This window comes from Lithobates pipiens, unplaced genomic scaffold (assembly GCF_037356315.1).
Source record: "Lithobates pipiens isolate NorthernLeopardFrog02 unplaced genomic scaffold, aLitPip1_a1.2 Scaffold_19, whole genome shotgun sequence".
NCBI lineage: Eukaryota > Metazoa > Chordata > Amphibia > Anura > Ranidae > Lithobates > Lithobates pipiens.
In genome coordinates, this window is record NW_027507764.1 from 37,357,883 (window position 1) to 37,381,617 (window position 23,735).

Sequence of the window (23,735 nt, forward strand, 5' to 3'; positions counted from 1 at the left end):
AACTGAAGGGGGAGGGGACTGTATAGGGGAGATGACAGATCGCTGTTTATACTCTGTATGAACACACAATCTGTCACTTCTCCCCTCAGAGAACCGGGAGCTCTGTGTTTACACACAGAGCTCCCAGTTCTCGCCGTGTTACGAGCGATCGCGGCAGCCCGGCGGTCATCGAGACCGCCGAGCACTCGCTTTGGCTCCAGGGGCAAGCTGCAGGCACACAAGCACCCCTAGTGGCTGCCTTAAGGAGCAACATAACAGAACGGCGATTCGCCCGCCCGTGCCATTCTGCCCGCAGTACAACTGCGGCGGCTGGTCAGCAAGCTGTTAAGAAAAGTTTCTGATTTTAGCAGAGCTGACGTGTTTGCTGGAGAGCTTTTAGTAGCAGCGATCACCTTCACTTGTTGCATAGTAATGTTCTAGAACAAGGTCATTGTCAGTTTCTTCTGAAAAGGATCGGTAAAAGCATTGCAGATGCGTCGGAAACACACGTAGCGCACTCCCTGGGCAATCACAGGATGGAGCCTGTTTGAATAGAACAAGAGGCATTCAGAAAACTCCGGAGAATCGGAAATGCAGAACTGTCCTGTATGTGGGGAGTAGGGATGAGCCGAACACCCCCCGGTTCGGTTTGCACCAGAACTTGCGAACGACCCCCGCGTTCGGCACGAACGTTAGAACCCCATTGAAGTCTATGGGACTCGAACGTTCGAATTGGAAAGTGCTAATTTTAACGGCTAATATGCAAGATAGTGTGCTAAAAAGGGTTTGGCGATCTGCCTCCTGCCTCAGGGGACATGGGTCACTGCAAAAAAAAGTTTTAAAAACTACCGTTTTGGCGGGAGCACTGATTTTAATGACGATTAAAGTGAAAAAAAAAAAGTGAAATATTCCTTTAAATATGGTGCCTGGGGGGTGTCTGTAGTATGCCTGTGAAGTGCCACGTGTTTCCCGTGTTTAGAACAGTCCCTGCACAAAATGACATTAAACGGAAATAACACCATTTAAAACTGCTTGCGGTTTTAATGTTATATCTGGTTCCTGTAATATGGTTGAAAATCATTCAGAAAAATGGCATGGGTAGCCCTCCCTGCCCATTACCAGCCTATTTGGGTCTTGTACGCATATTAAGGGGAACCCCGTACCCATATTAAAAAAAGGAAATGCGTGTGGCCCCCAGGCCCTATATACTCAGAACAGCAGTATACAGGCGGTGCAAACAAGACAGGGACTGTGTAGGTTTGTTGTGTTAAGTTGAATCTGTTTGTCATTTTCAAGCGGTACATTTTTAAAGTGTAGCTCCAGTCAAAAAAAATATCTTTAAGCTTTTTGGAAAACATAGGGAAGGGTTATCACCCCTGTATAATTTGTTTTGTCGTCCATCTTTTTTCATCTCACTTGCTGTTGTCTCCTTCCGTTTGCAAGTAGGAGATGTTTGTAAATTGGATGTTTGAAAGTAGGGGCCTGCCCTATATGCTCTGCAGAAATGGCGGAACAAGGTGTTGGTTTTGCAACAACATTGTAAGCCCTCAAAGTGACTCTTGGTGGCCGCTGGAGCGCCCTGCTGTGAACGATTATATCAAGAATTGTAATTACATGCCATTGTTGAACAGTGGTAGAAAAATTGACCTTTGGTGGTTGTGGTGCTGGTGCCACAACACTATAAGTCCTCACAGTTACTCTGGGTGGGCACAGGAAGGGGCCCTCCTGTGAAATATTATATCAAGAATTGTAATTACATGTCCCTGTTAAACAGGGGCAGAAAAATTGGGCCTTAGGCACTGGTGCCATCACACTGCAACCTCTGCCATACACTCTAGTTTTATTGCAGGAATTAGCCCTGCTGCAAAGCATTGCATCAAAAATTGTACTTAAACGCCCCTGTTAAACAGGGGCAGAAAAATTGGGCCTTAGGCACTGGTGCCATCACACTGCAACCTCTGCCATACACTCTAGTTTTATTGCAGGAATTAGCCCTGCTGCAAAGCATTGCATCAAAAATTGTACTTAAACGCCCCTGTTAAACAGGGGCAGAAAAATTGGGCCTTAGGCACTGGTGCCATCACACTGCAACCTCTGCCATACACTCTAGTTTTATTGCAGGAATTAGCCCTGCTGCAAAGCATTGCATCAAAAATTGTACTTAAACGCCCCTGTTAAACAGGGGCAGAAAAATTGGGCCTTAGGCACTGGTGCCATCACACTGCAACCTCTGCCATACACTCTAGTTTTTTTGCAGGAATTAGCCCTGCTGCAAAGCATTGCATCAAAAATTGTACTTAAACGCCCCTGTTAAACAGGGGCAGAAAAATTGGGCCTTAGGCACTGGTGCCATCACACTGCAACCTCTGCCATACACTCTAGTTTTATTGCAGGAATTAGCCCTGCTGCAAAGCATTGCATCAAAAATTGTACTTAAACGCCCCTGTTAAACAGGGGCAGAAAAATTGGGCCTTAGGCACTGGTGCCATCACACTGCAACCTCTGCCATACACTCTAGTTTTATTGCAGGAATTAGCCCTGCTGCAAAGCATTGCATCAAAAATTGTACTTAAACGCCCCTGTTAAACAGGGGCAGAAAAATTGGGCCTTAGGCACTGGTGCCATCACACTGCAACCTCTGCCATACACTCTAGTTTTTTTGCAGGAATTAGCCCTGCTGCAAAGCATTGCATCAAAAATTGTACTTAAACGCCCCTGTTAAACAGGGGCAGAAAAATTGGGCCTTAGGCACTGGTGCCATCACACTGCAACCTCTGCCATACACTCTAGTTTTATTGCAGGAATTAGCCCTGCTGCAAAGCATTGCATCAAAAATTGTACTTAAACGCCCCTGTTAAACAGGGGCAGAAAAATTGGGCCTTAGGCACTGGTGCCATCACACTGCAACCTCTGCCATACACTCTATTTTTTTTGCAGGAATTAGCCCTGCTGCAAAGCATTGCATCAAAAATTGTACTTAAACACCCCTGTTAAACAGGGGCAGAAAAATTGGGCTGCTGGCATCACCCAGAACCAAAAATGTTCTTCCAACATATCAGCGGAGGAGGAAGAGGATAGACAATCAACATAACAGGACAGTCACTCAGCATCAGCATAGGCAGTCTTGAAGGGATGTGGTATTTCAAAAAAAATTATTCGGTTACATCAGCTTCAGGTGCTTGGTAGCTGTGGGTGATCCAAGACTGATTCATCTTGATGAAGGTCAGTCGATCAACTGATTCGGTGGACAGGCGCACCCTGTGATCGGTAACGAAGCCACCAGCAGCACTGAAGGTGCGTTCCGAAAGAACGCTGGATGCAGGACAGGCCAGGAGCTCAATTGCATACTGTGCAAGCTCTGGCCAGTGATCCATCCTCAAGACCCAGTAAGCCAGAGGATTTTCAGTGGGAAAGGTGTCCAAGTCTGACCTTGCCCCTAGGTATTCCTGCACCATGTAAATCAGACGCTGGCGATGGGTGCTGGAACCAATCATACCTTGGGGCTGCGGACTAAAAAATTGTCTGAACGCATCAGTCAGACGGCCACCTTCTCCACCGCTCCTTCTGACTGATGCCTCAGCAACACGTTGTCCAGGACCAGGAGTTTGTGACCTCCCAGTCTCTGGGAACGCGTTGCACAGAGCTTTCTGCAAGGCCTCCCGGAGATGTCTCATCCTCTGCTCCCTCTGCGATGGCAAGATAAGGTCGGCAACCTTACCCTTGTACCGTGGATCAAGGAGAGTGGCCAGCCAGTAATGGTCCCTCTCCTTGATCCGAAGAATACGAGGATCCTTCCGCAGGCTTTGCAGGATCAGGGAGGCCATGCAGCGTAGGTTAGCTGAGGCATTTGGTCCGGAGTCCTCTGGGTCACTAAGGACAACATGATCCGCAGCTACCTCCTCCCAGCCACGTACAAGTCCACGTGTTTCTTGGGACTGTAAATCATCCCTATAAGACTGCTGCTGCTGATGCTGAGTGCCAGCCTCCACCTCCATGCTGACACAATCATCCTCCTCCTCCTCTTCCTCCTCCTCACCCTCTTCCTGTGTGATGGGTGGCACAGCAGGAACACTGTCTGGATAAAGGGGGCCTTGAGAGGCAAGGAAGTCCTCCTCTTCCTGCCTCTGTTCTGCCTCAAGTGCCCTGTCCATTATTCCACGCAGCGTATGCTCCAAGAGGTGGACAAGAGGTATAGTGTCACTGATGCATGCACTGTCACTGCTCACCATCCTTGTGGCCTCCTCAAACGGTGACAGGACAGTGCATGCATCCCTGATCATGCCCCACTGGCGTGGTGAGAAAAAACCAAGCTCTCCTGACCCTGTCCTGGTGCCGTAGTCGCACAGGTACTCATTGATGGCCCTCTGCTGCGTGTGCAGCCGCTGCAGCATGGCCAATGTTGAGTTCCATCTGGTGGGCATGTCACATATAAGGCGGTTCTTGGGCAGGTTCAACTCCTTTTGGAGCTCAGCCAGCCGAGCACAGGCATTAAATGATCGGCAGAAATGCACACAGACTCTCCTGGCCTGTTTCAGGACATCCTGTAAGCCGGGGTACCTGCCCAAGAACCGCTGCACCACCAGGTTAAGGACGTGAGCTACACAGGGCACATGGGTCAGTTGTCCCTGTCGGAGGGCGGAGAGGAGGTTGGTGCCATTGTCGCAAACCACCATTCCTGGCTTAAGCTGGCGTGGCGTCAACCACCTCTCGGCCTGCCCCTGCAGAGCTGACAAAACATCCGCCCCAGTGTGGCTCCTGTCCCCCAAACAAACCAGCGCAAGCACGGCATGGCATCGTTTTGCCTGCGTACTTGCGTAGCCCCTGCAACGCCTACGGAGCACCGCTGGTTCTGAGGACAGAGCACTGGAAGAGGCCGTGGAGGAAGAAGAAGAGGAGGGGGTGGAGGAGAGAGGTGTGTCACAACCAATAGTAGCATTTTGGAGGCGTGGTGGCGGAACAACCTCCAATACTACTGCACCTTGTCCTGCATCCTTCCCAGCAGCCAGAAGAGTGACCCAATGGGCCGTGAAAGACAGGTAACGTCCCTGTCCATGCCTGCTGGACCATGAGTCAGCGGTAATATGCACCTTACCGCTGACCGCCCTGTCCAGCGAGGCAAGGACATTGCCTTCCACATGCCGGTAGAGAGCCGGAATTGCCTTCCGTGAGAAAAAGTGGCGTTTGGGGACCTGCCACTGAGGAACCGCACATTGTACAAACTCACGGAAGGGGGCCGAATCTACCAACTGAAAAGGCAGCAGTTGAAGTGCTAGCAATTTAGCCAAGCTAGCATTCAACCGCTGGGCATGTGGATGGCTGGGAGTAAATTTCTTCCGCCGGTCCAGCAGCTGGGGCAGGGACATTTGTCTGCTATAATCGGATGTGGATGTACCACTAGCAGAGTTCCCGGAAGCACTTGGCTGTGACACACCTAATTCTACACCTTCATTCCTCTCAGAGCAGGTTTCAGAGAGGACTGAAGGTCTAGTGGGGTTGGAGATGCCAGCTGATGAGGAGCAAGGAGAGGTCCGCTTTGTTCTTTGGTGTGGGTCTTTGAGGTATGCTTGCCAACGAGCTGCATGGCAGGTCAACATATGTCTGGTCAAGCATGTGGTGCCCAAGCGGCTGATGTTTTGGCCACGTGAGATACGCTTGAGACATATGTTGCAAATAGCAGCGGTGCGATCTGATGCACTCGTCTCAAAAAAGGCCCACACCAAAGAACTTTTAGAATAACGCGCAGAGGAAGCGCTCTGCGCAGAGGAAGCGCTCTGCGCAGGCGGAGCTCTGCGGTGTGATTCAGTCGGTGTGCTGCCCCTAAGCTGGCCCCCGGAGGGCATCCTGCCTCGTTGGACATGTGCCTTCTCCTCCTCCTCCTCCTCCTCCTCCTCCTCCCTCCTTCCAGGCACCCACGTGGAGTCAGTGCCCTCATCATCCCCTCCCTCTTCATCGCTGTAGCAAACCTGGCAGTATGCTGCAGCTTGTGGAACATTACTGCCAGATTGCTGTCCTTCTTGAGCATCCCCTCTCTCTGTGCTCACGCTACTGCCTTCCTCTAGCTGAGTGTCATCATCAGAGCCCACCAAACACTGGGCATCCTCCTGGAGCATGTACCCAACACTGTGCTCAAAGAGTTCAGGAGACTCCTCAGGAGGACGTGGTGGGTCTAGGGAAGGAGTCACTGATGATGACATTGAGAGGAGGGACGACGATGTGTTGGCAGCTGCTTTTCTACTACCCTGAGACTGGGTGAGAGAGGATGAGGAGGATGAAGAGGGCTTGGTCATCCACTCTACCAAGTCGTTGGCATGTTGCGGTTCAACATGTCCAGCTGCAGAAAAGAAGGACAAGCATGTCCCATGGCCACGTGCTGATGACAATGCACCGCGTCCCCGACCAGCACTGTTGTCTCTAGACACAGAGCCTGCTTGCCCTCTTTTATCGGCTCGCGCCTGTCTGCCTCTCCTTGCTGGCCTTCCAGACATGGTAATGGCCTGAAGGGAGTTGGGTAAAACAGTAGTTGGGTAGTTTATATTGTGCTGGAGGCACACAACACCCACTAACTCCTGCAGATGCCTTTTTTATAGAACAGCAGAGTTAAAGGGGTATATACAGATGTATACTGTGCTGTGCTGGAAGCACACACAACTTCCAATAACTCCAGCAGATGCCAATCGGGCCCAAATACAGAACAGCTATGTAGGTGGATAATAGCGGTATGTACTGGGTACAGAGCAGGCACACAGCACGCACTATCTCCTGAGTGACACTGCTGACTGCAAGCTCTATTGTTAAAGATGGACCACTAGCTATATAGGTGAGGTGAATATCACGGTGTATACTGCGGTCAGGGCACGCAGACAATAACAAGAAAACAGCAGAGTTAAAGGGGTATATACAGCTGTATACTGTGCTGTGCTGGAGGCACACACAACTTCCAATAACTCCAGCAGATGTCAATCGGGCCCAAATAGAGAACAGCTATGTAGGTGGATAATAGCGGTATGTACTGGGTACAGAGCAGGCACACAGCACGCACTATCTCCTGAGTGACACTGCTGACTGCAAGCTCTATTGTTAAAGATGGACCACTAGCTATATAGGTGAGGTGAATATCACGGTGTATACTGCGGTCAGGGCACGCAGACAATAACAAGAAAACAGCAGAGTTAAAGGGGCATATACAGCTGTATACTGTGCTGTGCTGGAGGCACACACAACTTCCAATAACTCCAGCAAATGACAATCGGGCTCAAATAGAGAACAGCTATGTAGGTGTGTATAGTGGTATGTACTGGGTACAGAGCACGCAGACAGCACGCACTAACACTACTGACTGCAAGCTCTATTATTAAAGCTAGATCACTAGCTATATAGGTGAGGTGAATATAGTGGTGTATACTGCGGTCAGGGCACAGACAGTAACCACTACACAAGAGCAAAATAGTAAATCAGCCAAAAACGATTGGTGTGTAACTGTGTTGAAGGTACACAGAACACCCACTGCTTCAGATGCTAACAAACACTACACGAGGCCGCCTGAAAGGCAGCTTTATATAGTGTGGGGCGTGCACTACACTGTCTGAGCTATGATTGGCCACAGGCAGGATGCCTGTGACCAACCATTGCTCTTCCCGCTACTGGCGCTGCGATTGGCCAAGCATGCGGGGTCACAGTGCATGCTTGGCCAATCGTGAGACAGCAATGCATTGCGCCATCGCAGTGCATTGTGGGCCACACGAATTTTGCCGCGAACGGCCCAAACGTTCGGAATTCGGCGAACGCACGAATGACCGATGTTCGAGTCGAACATGTGTTCGACTCGAACACGAAGCTCATCCCTAGTGGGGAGTCTATAGGTGGGAATGATAATGCATTTGAGGACAACATCACATTTTAATATTCCCTCTATACCAGTGGCGGCTGGTGCTAAAAAAGTTTTTTTTGGGGGGGGGGGGCGCAAACAAACTGAAAAGATCAAACTCTGCCACTGTGCCATCAAATGCTGCGACTGTGCCCATCAAACGTTGCCACTGTGCCAAATGCTGCCAGTGTGCCCATAAAATGCTGCCAGTGTGCCCATAAAATGCTGCCAGTGTGCCAAATGCTGTCATTGTGCCATATTCTGGCAGTGTGCCAAATTCTGCCAGTGTGACAGTGTGACCAATGCTGTCAGTGTGCTAAATTCTGCCAGTGTGCTCAATGTTACCAGTGTGCCGAATTCTGCCAGTGCGACAGTGTGCCCAATGCTGCCAGTGTGCTAAATTCTGCCAGTACAAAAGTATGCCCAATGCTGCCAGTGTGATAAATTCTGCCAGTATGACAGTGTGCCTAATGCTGCCAGTGTGCCCAATGCTGCCTGTTTGCTAAATTCTGCCAGTGTGACAGTGTGCCGATTGCTGCCAGTGTGCCCAATGCTTCCTGTTTGCTAAATTCTGCCAGTGTGACAGCGTGCCCAATGCTGCCAGTGTGCCCAATGAATGAATGAATGAATGAAATACTTGTATAGCGCACAATGCGAACTGAATCGCCTCTTCCTGTGTGCTAAATTCTGCCAGTGTGACAGTGTGCCTAATGCTGCCAGTGTGCTAAATTCTGCCAGTATGACAATGTGCCCAATGCTGCCAATGTGCTAAATTCTGCCAGTGTGCCAAATGCTGCCAGTGTGCCGAATCTTGCCAGTGTGACAGCATGCCCAATGCTGCCAGTGTGACAGTGTGCCGAATGCTGCCAGTGTGCCGAATGTTGCCAGTGTGACAGTGTGCCCCCTCGCTCGTTTTCTGCCTGGCACTTACCCTGTCTTGTGGGGCAGCGGGCGATGGTGACAAGCGGGGTCCTTCATGCGTTTCCTGCACTTCTTCTCCCGTCCTCTCCTCCCGTCAGGCGTCCAATAGCAGCGCCTGTTGTTTCAGCCAATCAGGTGACAGGTAACCAGACCTGAGCAACCTGATTGGCTGAGAGGCAGGGTCAGTGTTTAGGGAAGCTGTGTATTCGGTTCCCTAGTCTAACACACCAATGAGTAATCAGCGAACGTACAGCAGTGTGCCCGCTGTTTACCCTTTTGGAAGTTTATTAGAGCCCATGGCTGATGGCTCCAATCAGGAGCTTCCAAAGAAATCCTGCCACTGTAATTCATATGCCCGGTGCCTGACAAGGGGCCGGGCACATGACTAGGGGATGGCAGCGGCGACCATAGATAGATTCATGCAATGCATGAATCTATGTATGTCAGAGAGCGAGTGACAGGTGGAAGGGGGGGGGGGCGGCGCTCCTGCGCCGTTTATGGACGCACTGCCACTGTTTTTATACAGTGTATATATACAGTAGATAGATAGATAGATAGATAGATAGATAGATAGATAGATAGATAGATAGATAGATAGATAGTAAAACCTTGGATTGGGAGCATAATTTGTTCCAGAAACATGCTTGTAATCCAAAGCACTTGTATATCAAAGCGAATTTCCCCATAAGAAATAATGGAAACTCAGATGATTCGTTCCACAACCATTTATTCATAAGCCCTTCAGTTTATAGTCCATTATAAAAATTTTATAGCAATGTGAACAGGTTGTGTAACCATAAAATGTCCATCCACAAATGGAAGCCTCCACAAGGGGAATAGAAGCAAAATCCAGCAGGAGCTCCTGAGTATAAAAGAGAAGAGAGGGCGCCTCTAAGTGTATCAATATGGTTACATTTAATGAAGGTCCAACATTTAGCAACTCACATGGTTGATAATTAAAAGAGGCACATCTAAGTATGCAGGCATCCGGGGTAAAGCTGTCCACATAGACCGTCCTCCGCACTGCCGGCTCACACTGCTAGAGCGATATGAAAGCGAGGCTTGAATCGCTCGTGGAGTGCAGCATAGAAGGGAGGACATTGATGGCGGTGCGGAGGACGGTCTATGTGGACAGCTTTACCCCGGATGCCTGCATACTTAGATGTGCCTCTTTTAATTATCAACCATGTGAGTTGCTAAATGTTGGACCTTCATTAAATGTAACCAGATTGCTACACTTAGAGGCTCCTTTTTTCTCTTTTATACTCTGGAGCTCCTGCTGGATTTTGCTTCTAATCCCCTTGTGGAGGCTTCCATGTGTGGATTGATGGACATTTTAAACTTAGAGACGCCTCTCTCCTCTTTTATACTCAGTTGTGACATGACGCTACTTGTATATCAAGTCAAAATGTATTTAAAAATTTTGCTTGTCTTGCAAAACACTCTCAAACTTAGGTTTTAGTATATATCTATATATAGATATATACAGTGCCTTGCGAAAGTATTCGGCCCCCTTGAACTTTTCAACCTTTTGCCACATTTCAGGCTTCAAACATAAAGATATAAAATTTTTATTTTTTGTGAAGAATCACCAACAAGTGGGACACAATTGTGAAGTGGAAAGAAATCTATTGGATTTTTGAAACTTTTTTAACTAATAAAAAAATGAAAAGTGGGGCGTGCAAAATGATTCGGCCCCCTTGCGTTAATACTTTGTAGAGCCACCTTTTGCTGCGATTACAGCTGCAAGTCGCTTGGGGTATGTCTCTATCAGTTTTGCACATCGAGAGACTGAAATTCTTGCCCATTCTTCCTTGCAAAACAGCTCGAGCTCAGTGAGGTTGGATGGAGAGCGTTTGTGAACAGCAGTTTTCAGCTCTTTCCACAGATTCTCGATTGGATTCAGGTCTGGACTTTGACTTGGCCATTCTAACACCTGGATACGTTTATTTGTGAACCATTCCTTTGTAGATTTTGCTGTATGTTTGGGATCATTGTCTTGTTGGAAGATAAATCTCCGTCCCAGTTTCAGGTCTTTTGCAGACTCCAACAGGTTTTCATCCAGAATGGTCCTGTATTTGGCTGCATCCATCTTCCCCTCAATTTTAACCATCTTCCCTGTCCCTGCTGAAGAAAAGCAGGCCCAAACCATGATGCTGCCACCACCATGTTTGACAGTGGGGATGGTGTGTTGAGGGTGATGAGCTGTGCTGCTTTTACGCCAAACATATCGTTTTGCATTGTGGGCAAAAAGTTGGATTTTGGTTTCATCTGACCAGAGCACCTTCTTCCACATGTTTGGTGTGTCTCCCAGGTGGCTTGTGGCCAACTTTAGACGAGACTTTTTATGGATATCTTTGAGAAATGGCTTTCTTCTTGCCACTCTTCCATAAAGGCCAGATTTGTGCAGTGTACGACTGATTGTTGTCCTATGGACAGACTCTCCCACCTCAGCTGTAGTTCTCTGCAGTTCATCCAGAGTGATCATGGGCCTCTTGGCTGCATCTCTGATCAGTCTTCTCCTTGTCTGAGATGAAAGTTTAGAGGGACGGCCAGGTCTTGGTAGATTTGCAGTGGTCTGATACTCCTTCCATTTCAAAATGATCGCTTGCACAGTGCTCCTTGGGATGTTTAAAGCTTGGGAAATCTTTTTGTATCCAAATCCAGCTTTAAACTTCTCCACAACAGTATTACAGACCTGCCTGGTGTGTTCCTTGGTCTTCATGAAAAACACAGAGGTGATAAAATACCACCAAAAGAAAGCTTTATTTGTGGGGAAAAAAAGGACATCCATTTTGTTTGGGAGCCACGTCGCACAACCGCGCAATTGTCAGTTAAATCGACGCCGTGCCGAATCGCAAAAAGTGCTCTGGTCTTTGGCCAGCCAAATTGTCCAGGGCTGAAGTGGTTACAGCATCTACAAAATAGGGGATATATTTATAGCATTTTTATTATTATTTTTTTTTTTTTACTAGTAATGGTGATGATCTGCGATTTTTATCGGGACTGCGACATTATGGAGGACACATCAGACACTTTTGACACATTTTTGGGAACATTGTGCTATAAAAATGCACTGATTACTGTAAAAATTGAGTTAACTGTGTTCCCTCTGTGTGTTCTAACTGAAGTGGGTGGGGACTGACTAGGGGAGATGACAGATCGCTGTTAATACTTTGTATGAACACACGATCAGTCTCTTCTCCCCTCAGAGAACCGGAAACTCCGTGTTTACACACACAGATCCTGGTTCTCAGTGTGTCACGAGCGATCGCGGGAGCCCGGCGGTCATCACACCCGCCGGTCACTCACATCGGCTCCGGGGGTGAGCAGTGGCCACAGGGTGAGGGAACGCAACATAACGTCGTTTTGCCCAGCTGTGCCATTCTGCCGCAGTGAAACTGCGACGACTGGTTGGCAAGTGGTTAAAGAGATGTTCCAGCCGCATTTATTTTTATTTTTTTAAGTCAACAGCTACAAACACTGTAGCTGCTGACTTTTAATAAGGACACTTACCTGTCCAGTGAGCCCGCGAAGTCAGCCGCCTGAGGCCGATCCATCTATTGTATTGGGTGCCGGCGCCACCATCTTAACAAAGGGAAACAGGCAGTGGAGCCTTGTGGCTTCCCTGCCCTTTTTTCTACTGCGCATGCGTGAGTCGCGCGGCGTTTTGAAAATGGCCCTGTTGTTTTCTGTGACACACACAATGGGGCTGCTTGCCAAAGAGGAGGAAGCGCTGCAGAATAGGAAGAGACAGATTAGGAAGACTGCCTAGCAACAGGAGTTTCTGGTAAGCAAAAAAACATTATTTTTTTCAAATTTTTTATTTTTTATTTTTTTTGTGAATGTTAATGTAATTTTTTTTTCAGGGGCGTTCTACTTTAATTGAAAAAAAAAAGTAATTTAATGACACTAACGTTTTTCTTTTTTTTTTTGGTATGAAAACAGTTGTCACCCGTTCGGGATTTACCCGGACCGTCTGGGTTTTGAATCATGTGTTTGGGTTTCGGAGAGCCTGAAACACCGGGCACATTATCCAGACCAGACTGATTTGCTCCTCCTCCTCCCGCCCCTCCCCCTCTGTGTCTGCCCGCGCACACACGCCAATCCCCGGTGGGAAATTTGAAGACAAGCAGCCAGAAGATACATCATGGATAAAAGGTGTCGATGCTTGAGCCTCCGACCTCACTGCCTGTGACTGAAGACCTCCCATCGGCGGCCATCCATATGGGGCGCAGGGGCGCCACCTCCTATTCCATGCGTTCGGCCCCTAATCTACATGCAGGGCGCCGGACGCATTGGCTTCCAATATGTTTTTTTTTTTTAGAAGCACATGATTAGAGCCTGAGGCTCTAATTGGCTTCAAGAAGGGGTGGGCTCGGGGCGCAGAACTTCTGCTTCTCTACTCCCGTTTTCTGCTTCGAAAGTCCAAGGGGGCTCCCCCTACTGCATTTGATGCATTATCATTTTCGCTGTATTTAGGATGTTGGCGGTTTCACACATTCAATTCCCATAAACAATTTTTTTCTTTAATTTGTGTATATGCACATTGCATGTTGCCCTTTTTGATTGGATTTTTCAAAATAATTTTATGTATTTGCACATTGCACTTATATTGTTTATATGAGTTGCATGATGTTAATGTTTTGGGTATATTAACTTTTTTGAGTGTATCGGTGGTAGCGCTGTACATACATTCCTAAAGCTTGCCCGGCCGGGAAGGCTTAGTTGAGTAAGTGTAAGGAGCATTAGGCACTCCCTTGGGCTTCCATTGTCATTTCTTTGCTGGTCTGTTAGTAATCTGTAAAAATACTAATTTGTCTTTCAGTGGCCACAGTTACAAGTCAATATTGACCTACAGTATGTTTAGTGTGTTAACGCCACACCTTGCCGCTGCTATAAGAAGAGGCCTTCCCAACAACGTGAGAGAACCTATAGCCGGTACAGGTCCTCCAGGAAGAAAACGTAGAAGATATTGTCCTTATTGACTACATTCTATCAAAAATAAGAAATAAATGATCTAAAATCGACATTTTATTACCGTATTTATCGGCGTATAACACGCACTTTTTTCCCCTTAAAATCAGGGAAAAATCGTGGGTGCGTGTTATACGCCGATCCCCGCCAATCCCCGTCGATCTCCGCTGATTGTGAGCGTAGCGGAGCGATCGCTGCCGAGATACACATAGCCGAGTGCACTCGGCTCTGCTCACAGTCATGCCTAGTCCCGCCATTGGACCTGTGTTATGTCCATCATAGGGCAGGACTGGGCGTGACTGTGAGCAGAGCCGAGAAGAGCTGAGTACACTCGGCTATGTTTATCTCGGCTCCACCCAGTCCCTTCGATCTCGGCGCCGATCGCTCTGGCAAGTCTCGGCGGCGATCTCAGCGCCGCCAATTTTAAATTCATCCAAGGCTGCAATGGACACTGGGGGCAAGGCTGCACTGGCAAGGCTGCCCCGGGCAAGGCTGCACTGGCAAGGCTGCACTGGGGCAAGGCTGCACTGGCAAGGCAGCACTGACAAGGCTGCAGCGGGGCAAGGCTGCACTGGGGCAAGGCTGCACTGGCAAGGCTGCACTGGGGCAAGGCTGCACTGACAAGGCTGCACTGGCAAGGCTGCACTGGCAAGGCTGCACTCACAAGGCTGCACTGGGACAAGGCTGCACTGACAAGGCTGCACTGGGGCAAGGCTGCACTGACAAGGCTGCACTGGGGCAAGGCTGCACTGGCAAGGCTGCACTGGGGCAAGGATGAACTGGCAAGGCTGCACTGACGAGGCTGCACTGACAAGGCTGTACTGGGTCAAGGCTGCACTGACAAGGCTGCACTGGGGCAAGGCTGCACTGACAAGGCTGCGCTGGGGCAAGGCTGCACTGACAAGGCTGCCCTGGGGCAAGGCTGCACTGACAAGGCTGCACTGACAAGGCTGCTCTGGGGCAAGGCTGCACTGGGGCAAGGCTGCACTGACAAGGCTGCAATGGACACTGATAAGGCTGCATTGATGGACATTTAAATGTACATTTTTTTTCCTTAAACTTCCCTCCTAAAAAAATGTTCCCTTAAAATTCCCTCCTAAACTTGGGGTGCGTGTTATACGCTGGCATGTGTTATACGCCGATAAATATGGTAACTAGAATTGTACTCCATAATCTAATGTAGCACTGGATTCTCACAGCTACCGGATAGACCTCCTCTCACTAGACCTAGCAGCCGATAGAGTGTTTAGGTAAACCAAAGTCTCTGCCACAGACTTGAATGTAGAACATTTGTGAATAAAGTCTCTGCCACAGACTTGGATGTAACTGAGGGACGTAGATAAATTTAGAGAGCCATCATACGGTACCAGTATCTCGCAGCCAGACCAGCGATACCGTACAAGCGTAGATTCACTTGGTGTCTTTCAACTGAGCCTCCAGGCTCCTTCTGAAAATCCAGCCTTGTGCATGGCCTTCTCCCAAAGCGTCCTCCCCTGGTTGCTTCTCCAGTTGCTGGGCCTCTCCACAGATGAGATTGCACTGGACCACCTTTGAATCCTCCTCCCAGTTACTTTGCCTCGGGCTAACCAATTGGAATTGGATGGATCTGCACCCCAGGCCATGAGGGCCATGGGGGCTGGTCAGGAGGACCAGGACCAAACAGACAGAAAGATCTTCTGGATCGGAACCCCGAAGCACGTGATGTCAGTACCTTAAGTACCCTCTCCCAGAATGCACAGCAAGATGACACTCCCACTGAGCTGGTTCCGGGAAAGAATGGCACTCAATACGCCTAGCTAAACTGCGTTCTCACACCTGCCAGTGGTGACAGTGACACCTGTGGCCAAGCAGAACCCATTGCAATCCAGCTAGACTGGCACTGAAACCATAATTTGGCACATTTAACCCCAAAACCCAACTGTGGCTTTAGGAATTTTAAATAGAAAAAACACATAGTGTGTGCTCTTCAGGAGCCGGCGCTACACTAAAATTTTTGTAAAGGTGCAACCAAGTGTGGGAGTGTTGCCCCTTTTTCGAGCTGCCCTACATGCAAGAAACTCAGAAAATAAAGTCCTTGATTCCTTTCCAAAAATGCTTACGGTTTGGCACGTACCAAGACAAATAACCAAAATGTGTTGTACTGTCGCTTTAAATTAACAAATTATTTAAATATTAACATTCCACAGAAAACGCACACACACATATATATCTATGGATGTAGTGCCCCCTTAGGTGCTTTAGGTAGGTGCTTAGTGTTTTTTTTTATAGTGTAAGATATAAAGATAGGTAAAATTGGCCAGGGCCTTGCTCTTCTTTTAGGCCTGGTTGTTTATTTGGGGATGGGAGTCTCAGAGTAGATGGGGGTGTGGCTGCCTACACTTGGGCTCAGGGATATCTCCTCTGCTTGACAGTGGATTTTGCTGGAAAGAGAGGAAGGACTGAGGCCTGAGTGGCAGGAAACCCATGTGAGAGAATTGACCAATGGTTAATTCCTTTGGTCAATGGGAGGTCTCTCATATAATCCAGGGGAATCGAGCGGGAGATCAGCAGAAGTTCGATGGCCGGAGGGCCGGGGTACAGAGACCCCGGAGCCTCTGGGGGAAGGTTTGAAGGCCCGGGGGTTCAGAGACCCCAGAGCCAGATAGCCGGAGGAGGAGTCCAGGGAGGCCAACGTCTGGTCCGTGGAAGGAAAGTCATCATGTAGAACTGAAGGAAGACTGGGGCGTCCAATGCGGGGATGTGCCGGACAGCATGGAGGAGGAAGAAGCAGCTAGGTGGATGGAGAAAACTGGGAATCGACTTTCTGTGAGTAACATGGACTGTTGATTGGGAGAGAGCAAAGGGAGTGCAACCCAGTGGTGCTAATCTGTAACTTAATACTGTGCATCCAAGGACCACAGTATCAAACACTTTCCCAGGACTGACGGGGATTTGACAACACAAGTCATGGAAATAGGCAGTGTGGCCTGTGACTTTGGAGTCTACATCCACGGCATTATTCAGAGTGATGCTTGTCTGTCCATATTCGAACTGCCAAGGTCTGAAATAGGAATTGGAATCAGGAAAGGATCGCTAGAAGGGTGTTAACTACCAAATACTATGGCAACAAATCAGTACTCTTTTTGGATTCAGGACTGGGGTTGGATGGGGCATCTCATATATTCCATTCACCAGCCCACCGATTTACACCCAGAATAAAGCCTTATAGAATTCAGAGTTGTTTGGTGTCCTGAAGTTGCATGGAAGATTGAAAGCGGGGTTTTGACAAAAAGGTAATGAACAAACACTGCAGCTCCTAAGGGAGTAGTGCGCTACATATATACAGGGCAGGACATAGGGTGGTGGGGGCCCATGGGCTTGAGTCACTTTCGGGCCCTACCTTCTGTAGATTACCGTATTTATTGGCGTATAACACGCATCCCAAGTTTAGGAGGGAATTTTAAGGAAAAAATCTTTTAGGAGTCAAGTTTAAGGAAAAAACTTACATTTAAATGCCCATCAATGCAGCCTTATCAGTGTCCATCTGCAGCCTTGCCCATCCATCTGCAGCCTTGCCCATCCATTTGCAGCCTTGTCCAGTGTCATTGCAGCCTTGTCAGTGTCATTTGCAGCCTTGTCAGTGTAGCCTTGTCATTTGTAGCCTTGTCATTTGTAGCCTTGTCATTTGCAGCCTTGTCATTGCAGTCTTGAAGTTTAAAAATGGCGCTGCCGAGATACAGAGTCCTGTGTATCTCAGTGGCTCTTGGGTCCTCTCGCAGTCCCGAGCGGAGCCAAGAGTAGCCGAGTGTACCCGGCTTGACTCACAGTCACGCCCAGTCCCTGTGTTATGTGCATCATAGGGTGGGATTGGGCGTGACTGTGAGCGGAGCGGAGCCGAGTACACTCAGCTATGTATCTCAGCAGTGCCCGCGATGCCCCCTATTGGCTGGGGCCCATGGGCTTGAGCCCAGTCAATCCCAATGGTAAGTCCGGCCCTGTGTATATATATATATATATATATATATATATATATATATATATATATATATATAGCAGAGTCTTTAACCTCTTCCTTCCCAATGAGGACCTTCAAGGCCATAGACAGCTGACATCCTTCCATATGTAGTGGGTTGTGAGGCATAGTGGGTGCAAAGATGGTAAAAGTTCCTAACACAAAGTTCAACAGTTCTCTCAGCTTCACTACACTGTCTACTTGTAGTTCTTCAGCCTCTTGAGCTCCTAGTCTCTCACTGGACTCTCTAATTCACTGACCCTGAATCTGTAAGCTTCTCAAGGTTTTTGCAGTGGTATCTTCCTCAAGCATTACCCCTGCCTACCTGCTGAGTTCCACTCCAGATACTTTTCAAGCTTCACCCCCGCTAACCGGCTTGGTCCCTGGCTTGACTCACAAGGCGGCTCTGCAAGCGTCCCCTCCACTGACTGGGTCCCTGACTTGATCACTGTCTGAAGTTTCCCGATTCTCCACTGTGCCTGTTCAGTGAGAATGTTGCTCCGGTACTTGCTTCAGTTACTCACTGTGGTCCCTGGTAAAGGTGGTTGGTCCATTATTGGTGACAGCTTCCCCTCTACCTCCGACCACGACAGGTTCAACGGCCGGCAGAACTGTCACTTTTGGTTGGACTGCAAGCCACAGTCCCAACTCTACGCTGCCCTCTTACTTCTGGATAGGCCCTCACACAGCCGGGCAGCCAGATGCCCCGGGATAGGCCAAATCTCTGGCCAAGCAGCCACGGGCGTACGACACACATCCACCCAGACCGGGTGGCACAGAACATAGATCACCTGACTCTGCCCGAATATATAGGTTCTCCCAGCAGGCCATATTGCAGATGATTAGGGATGGCCGAACTGTTCGCCCGGCGGTCGGTTTGCGGCGAATTATGCGTGTTCGCGATTTGCCAAACCGGGGGACTATTGCCGCTGTTCGCCCGGCGGACATATGTGTTTACAGTGTGAAACAACTTTGATCCATGATGACACATCCATCATGGGGTACAGGACAGCCAATTGAGACATTTCAGCACATGGACAATTGGACATACCCCCTACCTTATAAATAGACCTGATCTGGCGGCCATTTTACATTCTGTCTTATGTCAGTGTAGGGAGAGGTTGCTGTGTGGAGCAGGGACAGACTGTAGTGACACAAATCGCTAGCTATTAGGTCCACAAAAGTCATTTTAAGGACTGGTATAGGTGTACAATATATAGGATGCTGGTGCATTGCTGTGCTGCAGATTACTGCCCTATTCTGCAGCAGTCCTTTATCAGTGTAGTGACTAAGGGACAGTCTGCAAATCACTAGCTACTAGGTCCACAAAGGTCCTTGTAAGGACTGGTATAGGTGTACAATATACAGTGGTGTGAAAAAGTGTTTGCCCCCTTCCTCATTTCCTGTTCCTTTGCATGTTTGTCACACTTGTTTCGGAACATCAAACCAATTTAAACAATAGTCAAGGACAACATAAGTAAACACAAAATGCAATTTGTAAATGAAGGTGTTTATTATTAAAGGTGAAAAAAAAATCCAAACCATCATGGCCCTGTGTGAAAAAGTGATTGCCCCCTAAACCTAATAACTGGTTGGGCCACCCTTAGCAGCAACAACTGCAACCAAGCGTTTGCGATAACGTGCAATGAGGCTTTTACAGCGTCCTGGAGGAATTTTGGCCCACTCATCTTTGCAGAATTGTCCTAATTCAGTTACATTAGAGGGTTTTCGAGCATGAACGGCCTTTTTAAGGTCATACCACAACATCTCAAAAGGATTCAGGTCAGGACTTTGGCTAGGCCACTCCAAAGTCTTCATTTTGTTTTTCTTCAGCCATTCGGTGGTGGACTTGCTGGTGTGTTTAGGATCATTGTCCTGCTGCAGAACCCAAGTTCGTTTCAGCTTGAGTACACGAACAGATGGCCGGACATTCTCCTTCAGGATCTCTTGGTAGACAGCAGAATTCATAGTTCCTTTTATCACGGCAAGTCTTCCAGGTCCTGAAGCAGCAAAACAGCCCCAGACCATCACACTACCACCACCATATTTTACTGTTGGTACTTTTTCACACCACTGTATAGGGTGCTGGTGCAGGTCTGTGCTGCAGATTACTGCCCTATTCTGCAGCAGTCCTTTATCAGTGTAGGGACTGAGGGACAGTCTACAAATCACTAGCTACTAGGTCCACAAAGGTCCTTTTAAGGACTGGTATAGGTGTACAATATATAGGGTGCAGGTGCTGGTGCATTGCTGTGCTGCAGATTACTGCTGGTTTCTGCAGCAGTCCTTTATCAGTGTAGTGACTGAGGGACAGTCTGCAAATCACTAGCTACTAGGTGGACAAAGGCCCTTTTAAGGACTGGTATAGGTGTACAATATATAGGGTGCTGGTGCTGGTGGAGGGCTGTGCTGCAGATTACTGCCCTATTCTGCAGCAGTCCTTTACCAGTGTAGTGACTGAGAGACAGTCTGCAAAACACTAGCTACTAGGTCCACAAAGGTCCTTGTAAGGACTGGTATAGGTGTACCATATATAGGGTGCTGGTGCAGGGCTGTGCTGCAGATTACTGCCCTATTCTGCAGCAGTCCTTTATCAGTGTAGGGACTGAGGGACAGTCTACAAATCACTAGCTACTAGGTCCACAAAGGTCCTTTTAAGTACTGGTATAGGTGTACAATATATAGGGTGCTGGTGCAGGGCTGTGCTGCAGATTACTGCTGGTTTCTGCAGCAGTCTTTTATCAGTGTAGTGACTGAGGGACAGTCTGCAAATCACTAGCTACTAGGTCCACAAAGGTCCTTGTAAGGACTGGTATAGGTGTACAATATATAGGGTTGTGGTGCACTGCTGCTGACTGCTGCCCTTCCACTCTATCACGGTGCTGGTGTCAGTGCTCTCTATCTCAGTGCTGGTGTCAGTGCTCTATATCACGGTGCTGGTGTCAGTGCTCTATATCACGGTGCGGGTGTCAGTGCACTCTATCTCGGTGCTGGTGTCAGTGCTCTATATCACAGTGCTGGTGTCAGTGCTCTCTATCACGGTGCTGGTGTCAGTGCTCTCTATCACGGTGCTGGTGATCATTCCCTGCACCCTCTTCATAGCCTACCCTGACCTTTCCTCTCCTCCATTGCCTTCATGCGCTCCTGAGTCCTGAATTGTCAAAATTTCACAGATAAAAAAAGAATGCTTGTAGTTGTCGATCCCAGATTCACCTCATACATGTGTTATGTCAGTGGCCATGTGGTGGGACTATGTTTGCACAGCTAGTAAGTATTTTGTGGCTGAAAATATGACCTGTAGGTTTTTAAGGTTCGCCTGCCATTGAAGTCAATGGGGCCTGCTGCGAACTTTGCGGTTCGTGAACTTTTGCCCGCATTCACGGTTCGCGTTCGCAAAACGTCCCGTCGGAAGTTCGTCCATCTCTACAGATGATCACAGTGTACAACAAGAAGTAATCTCAATTGAAGGTATAGAACATATCTCACGGTACAATTTGTGTGTGGTTTATGCAGTTGTAACAGCAAAACATTTTAAGCATAAACAACGCTCGTTATCATGGAGCAGAGTATGGTGGTATTAACAGCTGTAAAGACAATGTCAAGTGTGAAAGGGTGTTTACAGAGGAAAGGGGAGTATCCCCAAACCAATAACAGTACAGAACATAAACTTATCCTATGCAGGTCAGAGAAATAAAGACCGTAAGATAGATCTGGGCTATAAGCCTTATCCTTGTTATAGGAGTTATAAGTGTAATGTTTAGGTCAGAGGAAAAAGAAAGAATCCAGTCAGAAGAAAGAGAAAGGGTAAGTATGTAGAGGAAGAGAAGGAGTGTGAGAAAGAGCGGAGAAATGTCGGCGGGACCACACGGAACCCCAGAAGACCATAGATTCATCCAGTGGTGGTGTTCTGAGATTCATGGTATAAGCGAGTTTGTGTCAAAATCTGTAGGGAGGAAATTATCCACCCAGGGTGTCCAAGTTTTATAGTGCTGGTGGATTCGATCTAAGATCGTTGCCTCAATCTTACTATGAATCATAGCTTGAGTTACTCTATTTTTTACTTCCACTATATGGAGTTTCGGGGGTTTTCCAGGCTCTGGCTATTGTCTGCTTAGCAGCCGTGGTTAATTGGAGAAGGAGGCGAATTTGGGCTCTGGTGTAATCTCCTTGTATATGGTTTAGAAGAGCCAGGGACGGGTCAAGGGCCAAGGTATCATGGAGTAAGGTGGAAGCTATTTGGAATATTGTCGTCCAGAATTGTTGTGCAATCGGGCATGACCACCAGATGTGGGCATGGGTACCCCTCTCCCAACAGCCTCGGAAACACACAGATGGGTAGGATGGCAGCAATTTTTGAGATCCTTGTGGGGACAAGATACCACCGCATGAGAACCTTATAGTTAGCCTCCAGTGCCACTAGGTTTTGAGTGAAAGATTTTGTACTGGCCCATATATTGGACCAGTCATCTACATCCAGTGTTATTTGTAGGTCTTTGGGCCACTGTGCAGCATAAAGGGGAAGATCAGCTGGTGGAGAAGTGAGGTGGTTACAAATGTGTAATATGATACCTGGGGCATGGGGGTCTGAGTTGCAGTTTTTTCATAGGATAGGCTGTCCAGGGAGGAACAAGTACCAATCACTGTTCGAACAAAATGGGTTATTTGGAGGTAGCGGAAGCATTCAATAGGGGGTAATTTAGCTTGAGTTTGGAGGGCTGGGAATGTTTTAAGGGTGGTAACGGTAACGAGATCGCAGATTCTCTCTAGTCCCGCCTGGGATCAAAGCCGAAAGGAACCAGGTTCGGTGAAAGCAGGGTAGAAAAGTGGGTGGCCTATAAAGGAAAGTAATGGGGTATGTGGTGAGACCAATTCAAAGGGGCCACGTAAACTGTCCCATAGTTTCAGTGAATGGCGTGTGATCAGATTAGGTATAGGAACTCAGGCTGATGGAGACAACCACAATAAATTAGATACCATTAAAGGGGAGAGATCTATCGCTTCCAGGCTGACCCATATTGGGATTTCAGTAGATGCGTGAAGTAAGGTGATTTGGGCCAGCTGAGCGGCGTGATAGTATCGAGTGAAATTAGGGATACCCAGGCCACCGTTAAGTTTATTGCGAAGGAGAATGGATCTGGGCACCCTAGGTTTTATGGGACCCCATATATATATTTGAACACCCGAGTTTGAATGATTCAATGGAAATAGGAGGGGACAGAGATCGGGAGGACTCGGTAAAGATACAAAAGCTTAGGGAGTAGAGACATTTTAACGGCTGCAACCCGCCCTAACCAAGAGACACAGAGTGGTCTCCAGGTGGCAGGTGTCTAGTAGCATAGGAAGGTAATTGGCTTGGTAAAGAGAAGCTAGGTCACTCGTTAGCTTTATGCCTAAGTACGGTAAGGAGGTAGTAGTAGTGGACCAGATAAAGGGGAAGTCATTTTGTAGGTGAGCAAATTCTTGATGTGGGTGAGACACGTTGGGAGCTCTGGATTTAGATTGGTTAACTTCTAAGCCTGATATATTTGCAAATTTTTCTAAAATCTGGATAAGGTCTGGAAGAGTTGTACGGGGAGAGGTTACAAACAGGAGTGCATCATCTGCGAATAGGCAGATTTTATGGGAAGTAGATGCAATTTCCAGTCCTTTTATGTCCGGGCTTGTCCTGATCAGGGCTGCTAAGGGCTCAATTGCCAGAGCAAAAATTAAGGGAGAAAGAGGGCATCCATGTCGGGTCCCTCTTTCTATATGGAAGCTGTCTGAGCGGAACCCTGAATATTTGATGTAGGCTTGCGGCTGATTATATAGGGAACTCCGCCATTGCAGGAAATGCGGACCAAAGCCCCCAACGACTAAGGATACAATTTAGATAGGGCAAGGATACTGTGTCGAACGCTTTCCTAATGTCGAGGGATAATAGGTGCATTGGGATATTACGAGTTCTGGTTATGTGTTGAAGTAGGACAACCCGTTGGATATTATCGCTGGCTTGTCGTTGAGGTA